This window comes from Stenella coeruleoalba (assembly GCF_951394435.1).
Source record: "Stenella coeruleoalba genome assembly, chromosome: 19".
Lineage (NCBI taxonomy): Eukaryota > Metazoa > Chordata > Mammalia > Artiodactyla > Delphinidae > Stenella > Stenella coeruleoalba.
The window spans coordinates 44,749,730-44,760,087 of record NC_137165.1 but is presented as its reverse complement, the minus strand read 5'-3'; the positions used below and the strand labels follow the sequence as shown (position 1 = coordinate 44,760,087).

The 10,358-nt window shown below is 48.3% G+C and overlaps 1 protein-coding gene across 1 annotated transcript in view; it reads right to left on the bottom strand.

Moving 5' to 3' along the window:
* Positions 1-343: 343 nt before the first annotated feature.
* The window catches only part of LOC307177146 (ADP-ribosylation factor 2), a 77,468-nt gene continuing 67,453 nt past the window's right edge, over positions 344-10,358 (bottom strand). The window contains exon 6 of the transcript XR_013824991.1: positions 344-358. The gene's annotated coding sequence lies outside the window, so the exon portion shown is untranslated. The remainder of the gene's footprint in view (positions 359-10,358) is intronic.

The following is a 10,358-nucleotide window of genomic DNA, read 5'->3' as shown; positions in this document are numbered from 1 at the left end:
AGCGCTCAATAAATGTAATCAAGATGTTCAGTGAGGGCTTGCTCTGCTGTCTTGGAATCTCGCCTGAGGCCCCAAGGCTGAGGACTTCAGGTGTGAAGTGCCCACACGTTCTGAAGGGAGGTGCCGAGCCACCTGGGTAGGACTCGTTAAGACCGGCCCCATGCTGGTTCTACAATGCTTGCCCCTTATACATTTCGGCCCATGTGGAAGAGAAGGCTAGAGATGGAGGTGATGGGAGGGAGGTGGGTTTTTTCAGACTCCTCGGCTAATGGTGAGAGCTGGGGTAACCACGGACCCACCTGTCTCCATCTCCCCAAGCCAAGTGAGGGCACTCCATTGGCCAGACACGACTGTGGACCTGGAATCAAAGATATCTTGGAAAAACTTGACCTGTGACCTCCCCTCCTCGCCAGAGCTGAGAAAATATAGAGACTAGGGCCCAACTCGCCCCTGAAAAAGTCTAAAGTCAAGAGACCAACTGGAGCAGACTGTGTCAATTAAGAGACCATTGAGCAGGGAACAACCCCCACCTGCTGGGTTTAGTGGGGCAAAGATGCCAAGTTTCTCCGAGGACCAGGTGGATGCAGGGGGAGGTGGATGGACAGGACCTGTGTTGAGACGGCGCACCCAAGAGGCCCCAAGGACCGTCTCCTGGGGCAGGGAGGCAGCCCTGGCAGGAGGAGGCTATGTGAGTGACGAGGGGAGGAGCTTCTGGGGAGTCACAGAGTGGTCAAGGACCATACCTCACCCAGGGTGGTAGGATCGCTGGTTACTGTTTATTTATATTATCTTTTCCAGCACTAATTCTCAAACCTCCTCGAGAGGAGTGCTCCAGGTTAGACTAATATCCCACTATCTTCCCCCACACAGAGTGCATTTCCCTTTGCTTATATTCTTTCCCCTGCCTGGAATGCCCATTCCACTCATGTCTACCACTTAAAATACAATCAGTTTCTTCAAGGCCAGGTTCAGTCTTGCTCCCCTGATGAAGCCCTCGCTGATCTGGCCACCTAGATACCTGTCCTTTCTTTGAATTTGCTACTTACAGTAGCCATAGCTAGTTGCCTATGCCAGTATCCGCTGTCTTCTTATTTAAAAACAAAACCTCTTAGTTTTAACTGGGCACATGGCCACTCAGGATAAAGACTGATTTTCATAGCCTCCTTTGCTGCTAGGTATAGCCAATTAGATATAAACAGCAGTATTTAGAGCCAGCTTCTAAGAAACTTCCTTAAAAGTCTGCCGGTGTGTGTCCTTTAGCCCTGTTCTTCTTTGTTCCTTTATCCTTTAACATGCCTGGAATGCAGATGTAAGGTAGGGAGCTTAGCAGCCATTTTGGACCATGAGATGACCTTGGGGAACGGGAGCTATATGCAAGGATGATGGAGCAAAAGGAGAAGTATGGGTTCTTGACACTATGGGGCTACACTACAAGTTCTGGACTGCCTACCTATGCATTTTAAAAGAGAGAGAGACATACTTCTATCCTGTTTAGGCCACTATTATTTTCAGTTTCTTATAGGAAGCAGCCAAACCCAATCCTAATTGATATACTGCCTAAATTACACACAAGCTAACACGGGTGAAAGTACCCAAAATAGTAAGTCCCATATGACAGCATCTCAGTCAATCTCTTTTCTCTCCTAACCTGTGACATCTCTGATATCACAGATTTACACAGTCTTTATACTGTCAATCAACTATGCATAGGTTTGTATATCTCCAACTGTCTAAATATAGCTCCTATTATATAGTGCTTTTCAAAGTTATTTTCCTCCCGAGCTTCTTTAATCCTTCAAAGAATACATTACTTTTAACATATCTTACAGATGTGGTTCTGCAGGCTCCAGGGGAACTGAAGCAGGTCAGGTACCCAGGTCTGCTCTCTCCAGGTCCACTGCTGTTCCTCCTACCTCATCCCTACAGCCACTAGAACTAAGCTTCTTGATTTATTGTCATGTTTTTTCCATTACAATGAATGTGAACATTCTCTGGTATGCACGCAGTAGGTGTTCAATAAATATATTATATGAAACCCCAAGAAGTTAAGTAATGCATCCAAGCGAGTTTCCGAGATATATCTCAACCAGGGGCTGGCAAACTGGCCTGCAGGCAAATCTGGCCCACAGTCTGTTTTTGTAAAGCCCATGAGCTAAGAATGGTTTTTATATTTTTAAATGGTTATGGAAAAAGGAGAAGGAGAAGAAGAAAAGGGGGCAGGGGCAGGGGAAGGAAGAGGACAGGAACATGTAACAGAGACCACAGACATCCTGCAAAGCTTAAAGTTATCTGGCCCTTTACAGGAAAATTTTGCTGCCCCTGGGCTACTCCATCCTCGTGCAGCTAGATGTTTTATCCACTAGCAGCGCCTTCACCAGCTGCTGTCCCCTGAGAGACGCGATGCCCAGAGAGCTTGGAGATCCCGCACAGAGAGCCTGTGGGGATGATCTTCAGCCCTCTTGTGCCGGCCCCGGACGGAACCCCCAGGCCCTCCCACTCTCCGCAGCACCACCTCCTTCGGGATAGATGGGGATGAATGTTCTATCCCCCTCAACCACCCTAAGACTTGGAAACCTTTCTGATTCACTGGTCAAATACTCAAGCCCAATTTATTGAAAATTCATTGGCTTTTTTCCTGTAAAAAGAATAAATAAGCAAACCTCCGTGGCTGAGGCTATAAACTGAAGTGTGAAAGCCCAAACAGGCTGAAACCATCACAGGAAAAACCCTCAGCTCCACAGCATTTCTATTTCCAAAACTACCAGCCCTCTAGAAAGGAGGCTGAACGAGGTTGCCATTTCCAGTACCCCTGGCAGCATGTCCCCCATCAGATCCCTCAGTTATCCACTCAGTAGATGTTTCAGTGGTTAAGAGAACGGGGTTTGAAGTCAGACGATTTTTACCAGCTGTGTGGCCTTAGCTGGAGCACTTAACCTCTCTGAGCCTCGGTTTCCTCATCTGTAAAATAAGAATATTCACATTTACCTAGTAGGATATGCAAAGCACTCAACAGAGTACCTAGCCCTGGAGTGCCCACTAAATGGAAGGTATGTATGTGATATTGTTACCTGACCAGCCCTCACTCTTTCTCCCCTCCGTCTTCCAACTCTCTTCTTTATTTCTCCCTCTTAATCACTCCTCAGTTACATGCGAAACCCCATCCTGGAAAGCAGTCCAACCTACCTCTCTAACTTGGCCCTCTCCTTTCTGGCCATGCCCCCAGCCTTGGCACCAAGTCTTCCTTAAGCTGGCTCAGACCATCATCCTCCACGCCTCCTGCCAGGGGTCTCTCCATTCTTCTTTTCCTGCCTGTTGTCCAGGCCACCTTTTTGCCCTTTGCTGGCACATTGTAAATCTAGAAGCTAAAAACTCCATCTTTTATTTGACGTAGCATCTTGAGGAATTCGTCCGTTTTGAAAGCAGGGATTATGCCTTTCTTATTCTACTTACATCTCTGGAGCTGGGCCCATAGTAGGGGTTCAATGAGCATTGGCTGGTAGCCTGGCCAGGAGAGCAGACAACGACCAGCTCGTGGCCAGAGTGTCCCTGTCCCGTGACAGGTGTGAATCCCAAGAACCACTTGGACTTAGGGACTGGGCCAGGCCCAGACAAAGCTGTCCAGTTGGAGGGCTGCCTGATGTAATAGAAAAACATGTGGATTTGGAAGTGAGACATGTCTGGTTTGAATTTTGGCTTCACCTCTGTCTGTCTGAGTGTACTTGGACAGGTTGCGTCACCTCTTTGAGCCTTGATTTCTTTATCTATAAAGTGGGATCAGTCTACACTGAGATGCCTATTTACACCCACTAGGATGGCTATAATCAAAAAGACAGGTAATAACACATGTTGGTGAGAATATGGAGAAACTGGAACCCTATACACATTGAATGGGAAATGGTGCAGCCACTTTGGAAAACCATCTGGCCATCGCTCAAAAGCTTAAACACAGAGTTACCATATGACCCAGCAGCTGTATTCCCAGGGCTCTACCCAAAGAAATAAAAACATATGATCACACAAAAACTTGTACACAAATGCTTATTAGCAGTGTTATTCATAATAGCCAAAAAATGGAAACAATTCAAATGTCCATCAACTGATAAATAAACAAAATGTGGTATACCCATATAATGGAATATTATTTAGCCAGAAAAAGGAATGAAGTACTAATACATACTACAATATGTTTGGGTTTTTTTTTTTTTTTGGCCGCACCGCGAGGCTTGTGGGATCTTAGTTCCCCCACCAGGGATCAAACCCATGCCCCCTGCAGCGGAAGTATGGAATCCTAACCACTGGACCGCCAGGGAATTCCCTACATGCTACAACATGGACGAGCCTTGAAAACATTATGCTAAGTGAAAGAAGCCAGACACAAAAGATCACATATTGTATGAATCTCTTTACATGAAATGTCCAGAGTACGCAAATCCATAGAGACAGAGAGTAGATAAGTGGTTGCCAAGAGCTGGGGGAAGGTTGGGGGCTAAGAGTGAGGAAAATGTGCTTTTTTGGTGGGTGATGGAATGTTCTAAAATTATACAGTAGTGACAGCTGCACAACTCTGGGAATAGAATATAAACCATTGGATTGTACACTTCAAAATGGTGAATCGCATAGTCTGTGAATTTTAGCCCAACAAAGCCATTATTTTTTAAATGGGGTGGGCAAGACCTCCCCACCCACCTCTCAGGGTTCTTGTGAGGCTCAGAGGAGGACATTGTGCAGGTCTTAGACACCGTGTCATGTTAGTACAAATAGGAAGGCGGGGGCCATGGCTCTTCATACAATGGAGCAGTTTGCTGCCCTCCCTTCTTTTCTGCTCTGACTTGGGACCCCCCAGGGTGAGAGTTGCTAAGGAGTGACACTGCCATCTGGCAATGACAAGAGGAGGTTCTGGGCCTCCAATATGTCCATCCACCCCAGAGCCGGGGAGGCAAGAAGTGTCTCCTCTCACACTGCAAACTGGGAGGGACCTGACCCCACCAGGACACTCTTTTGTGTCCCAAGGCTGCCTCTCACCTCATCAGAAAGCCTCAGAGCTCAGCTTTCTACCGGAGGAGGGAGGGGCCCGTGTAACTTCAGATCTGGGAGTAACTAGGAGCAAGGTAGGGGAGAAGAGGAGAGCTGTGGGTAACAGACCATACTTTGTTGTTGTTGCTGGCTGCACCGAGAGGCTTGTGGGATCTTAGCTCCCCGACCAGGGATTGAACCCAGACCCTCGGCAGTGAGAACACAGAGTCCTGACCACTGGACCTCCAGGGAATTCCCGACAGACCATAGTTTAAAGAAAGGTGGCTTCAGCCCTCTGAAACCTTTAGCAAGCATCAAATGCTAAAATAATGATGACGATGACTAATAGTTACCACGCGAGCATTTGCTAACTGCCAGGTACCATGCCAAGCAAATACACATGTATGTAATCATCACAAAGACCTTACGAGGCAGCGACATTGTTGATTCCAGTTTATAGAAGAGAAGATTGAGGCACAGAAGTTTCAAGTGAACTGCCCAAGATTGCACAGCTAGAAATGACAGAACCAGGATTTGAACCCTGGTAGCCTGGCTCTACTTCCTGTTTACTCATATGCTCTGTTAGACTGTATAAACCCTATAGGCTGCACACAATGGAAGACCAAGGTTATTACTAAGCCTCTTCAATGGCCCTCCCCTCAAGGAAGTAGGTCTCAAACTTAACCAAGCATCAGAATCATCTGGGGGGGGGGGCGTGTGTGTGTGTGAAAAATACAGAGTCCTGGGCCCACCCCAGCGAAACTGATTCACTGAGCCTGGCAGACCAGGAATCTGCATTTGTGACCAGTATCCCAGGTGACCCCAATGAAAGCTGTTCCGGACATACTTGGAGACACTTGACCTCCCTGAATCAAGAACCAACTTTTGGGCCAGGCTGGCTAGGTCTGCCCCACGAGGTGGACGCTCCCTGCTGAGGCAACGCCACACTTATCCCAACCCCACTGCCCTCATCCAAGTCCTACCCATCTTTAAAGGCCCAGGTCGAGTTCTACATAGTGTCCTACGCCCTCCACAGGAGTAGCAGACCACTCTGGTCTAAGTCCTTAACCCCTTATAGAGGAACCCGCACTGCTTCAGAACCTCATTCTAAGCTGCCTGATATTCCTACCTCAGCAGCCCGTGGCTACAGGCTTTTTCTGATGAACTAGATCATTGCATGTGCCTTAAATGTAGAAGCTTTTATTTTCCTTGTATGTGTCCCCCACAGCTCATAGTAGGTTAGCATTCAGTAGAGACCTGTGGATTTGGTTACAGACCTCAAGTGCCAATACGCTCCTATTGCAATGATTAGCATGACCAATGTGCACAGCTGGCCAGTTCAACGTCTGCCTGCCCAGGGTCCCAGTCCAAGGGTCTGGATCCTTCCTCCATGGGATCCAGGTGATTTCTCCACGCCAGGCACCATTCTAGCACTGCGGGTCCAGAGGACGCACCCTCTCTGAGGGCTGATACAACCAAACAGCTCATTCTAATACTGCATCTTTGGGTGCAATTTTGCCCCCTGGGGACATCTGGCAGTGACTGGAGACATTTTCAGTTGTGACAACTGGCGTGGTTGGGCTACTGACATCTAGTGGGTAGAGGCGAGGGATGCTGTTAAACATCTTACAACGCACAGGACAGCCCTACAACAAAGCAGCCCCCAGCCCCAAATAACAGTTCCGAGGTTGAGAAAGTCTGCTCTAACAGAGTATGCCAAACCTGCAGCATAGCAACGACCGATGTTATTAATGAGAACCCAGAGGAAGGAACGATTAACTCCCAGGGAGTATAGGGGTGTTGGAAACGGATCGCAGAGGAGATGCTCAGTACATATGAACTGACTGATGAGCGATGGACAGGAAGATTTTACCAGGCAGAGGCAGGGAGGAAGGAGAGGGTGCTCCTGGCTGCGAGGTATCAGAGTGGCTGGCAGGTTTGGGAGGCTGTTGCTGAGTACAATGTGGCCAGAGTGCCTGGTGCTCGTCACCCAGCACATCTGCTGCCATCTTATTCCCTCACTCATTTGATCGGCAAACTCTGACAGAGTGGCACGGGCAGCTCTGGCCCTGCTGGAATCATCCCCGATCCCGAATTAGTGATCTCTGAGCAAACAAGGTTTACTTCAACGGGTGTGCAGGGTTGAGCTGAATGTGGCCGTTTAGCTGCAGTGAAAGGTGAGACCCCCTAGGTCTGCCGCTGTGAAAACATAGCAGTGGCATCATCTTAAAAGGCTACCATCTGAGGTTGATGTCTTCCTTCCCAGAACAATGAACGAGGGGTTTCCTGCTGTGGCACGTGAGGAAAATGGGTTTGAAAGAGTGTACGGTGCTTCTCAAAGTTAGATAGGAATGAAAACACATTACAAAGGAATTCTGAAAAAAAAGAAGTAATTCTGGTAATGTTTGTCTCTTTAAAAAAAAAAAATAACCAACTGTAGATGGCCCTGTTTATTTTAAATAGATGTTCTCCTTGATGAGCTCATTTTGCCATCTCCTCTCATATCTCTCTTTAGGTGTCTCTCTCTCTTGCTTTGGCTTCTCCACCTCTGTCTCTCTTCACATTGAGTGCCTGTGCGTGTGCATTGTGTATACACGCTTCTCTTTTTATGTCTGCATTTTTGTGTTTCTTTGAATCTGTTGCTCGCATTCTCTCTCTCTCTCTCTCTGCCTCTCTCTGGGTTTCAATATTTTTCTTATTTCTAGTAACCTGTTTCTGAGTCTGCTTCTCTCCCCCTTCCCCATTCCTTGAACCTCTTTCTCCTCCTCTGTCTTCAGCCTCTCTCAATAACTGACCACAGTAGATAACTGAAGTGTATTTCTATTACTGGTTGTATTTACCGACTAGAGTTACATGCTCCCCATTCTTGATTTTTAAAAGCAATCAATGGAAACGTTTTCTATTTCTCTCACCCTAATGTTCCCTGAAGGAAGCTGCATTTTACTTTCATCTTCCTCCATTGATTTATTTTTCTATTCTGTGGGTCATCCCTTGAGAGGAAAAAAATATAAGTTCTCCACTGTCCTTTCGCTGTATTTCAGCGACGAGCTGGCCCAGGCCCAGGGGGTGTGGAGGCACCGAGGCGCGTAACGCTGGGGAGACAGCAGTGAGGCTCTGGGTTGGGGGTGCCCCAGTGCGCTGCCACTGAGGGATTTTCTTGGTTGATCTGATTTTATCGGAGCCAAAACGTGCTTTGAGTTTAACAGGCAGCTCTGGAGGAATATCTACGGATTCCTAATTCATCACCACAGACTCCCCCTTCTTCAGTGTTGCCTGTAGTGGCTGGAGAGGGATAGAATATGATTGAAGATAGTCTCAGGGAGCAAATCTTTTACATCTTAAAAGGAGAGAGGGGCTTCCCTGGTGGCGCAGTGGTTGAGAGTCCGCCTGCCGATGCAGGGGACACGGGCTCGTGCCCCGGTCCGGGAGGATCCCACGTGCCACGGAGCGGCTGGGCCTGTGAGCCATGGCCGCTGGGCCTGCGCGTCCGGAGCCTGTGCTCCGCAACCGGAGAGGTCACAGCAGTGAGGGGCCCGCGTACCACAGGAAAAAAAAAAAGGAGAGAGATTTTCAGCCTGGCAGGAACATTGAACTAGATCCAGGAACTCTTCGAAGGTTTGCACTTTCCTCTTTGGCTCAGAACTTTGATATGCAGGATGCCCTTTTTGCTAGGTTATCGGGTCCAGCGCTCCGTTCGACCTCTTGCTGGAATTGACTTCTCCATCTTTCTGTCCTGGCCCTCATCCTGTCACTCCTGGACTCTCCCAGGGGTCATGATAAATAGAGTCACAGGACATGGAACATCGGGGATGAAAGGGTCCACGCTAATTGCCTCGCCTGATAAAGGAGAAAACGAGTCTCAGAGGATGGAAATGATTTGCCCAAAAAGCACAAGGCTACCTGGTGGTGGATGTCCCCAGTACCCCCTACCTGGCTGGAGTCTGTGGACTAGATCCCCATCTCTGCTGACAGTTCCAGGATCTGGGGCACACGGCCAGCCTGGCAGCATGAGTGGGTCCATACGGCAGCCCTCAGGGACCATCCCCATGCATACATGATGCTCACCCCCCAGAAGGATCACAGATGACCCCCTGCCAAAGTGAAGGGGAAGGAGGAGGGGAAACTACTGAAGCAATCACTCCTATGTCCACTTTCAGTCTCATTGAATTCAATTTCATTTATTGATGTATTAGTGTAAGCCAGGCTCTTTGCTAGAACTGGGGACAATAGGAAGTTGAGAGCTTTAGGCTGTAATACTGAGGTACATGTGAGGTGACAAAGGGGCAGAGAATCAGTCCTCTCTCCCAACTCAGTTGGGTAGGGGGGTGACTCCAGTAAGGCTTCCTGGAGGAGGTGATGTCACGAGAAGTAACTGGACTAACGTTCCGTTGGACCCTTCCTCCGTGAGCTCCTGGTCAGGGCCTTCTAAGGAATACCATGGAAATGAAAGGCATTTTGACATATTAGCAATTCAGATCAAAGCACTTAATGTTTCCATCTCAGTCTCCAGACTCACTCACAAGCTGTGTGGCTACAGGCAAGTCACGTGACCTCCTGAGTCTCCCTTGAGTGCTCTGGGGCTGGGGTGAGTGTCCAGCAAGATGCGATCTGGGAATGCAACTTGCACATTTTAAAGTGCTCCGACACTGTGGGCCATTATAGCCCTTAGGATTCCATTTAAATCCTCTGGCCTTGGAGTGCAGCTGAAAGCAAAGCCATACCCCTTCCCTGGAGGGCACAACAAAGGAGCAAAGAAGTAGGGCCTCAGACCCAGCGTCCTCGGACTCACCCTGAGCCTCTCCTGGCCTCCGTTTCCTCACCTGAGAAATGAGGGTGTTGGTCTTTTCCTTTAAGGTGACTTCCTGCACGCAGAGGCCTGCGTGACCTCTGACCCTGACTGCCACTTCAGGCTAAGCCCCTAGCTCTGCCACTCTGGTGCACCACAGCGAGCAGGGGCTCTGCTCCATACAGGAACCAAGATGCTACACATATACAATAGAATATTACTCAGCCATAAAAAGAAACGAAATTGAGTTATTTGTAGCGAGGTGGATGGACCTAGAGTCTGTCATACAGGGTGTAGTAAGTCAGAAAGAGAAAAACAAACACCGTATGCTAACACATATATATGGAATCTAAAAAAAAAAAAAAATGGTTCTCAAGAACGTAGGGGCAGGACAGGAATAAAGACGCAGATGTAGAGAATGGACTTGAGGACACGGGGAGGGGGAAGGGTAAGCTGGGACGAAGTGAGAGAGTGGCATGGACATATATACACTACCAAATGTAAACTAGAGAGCTAGTGGGAAGCAGCCGCATAGCAGAGGGAGATAAGCTCCGTGTTT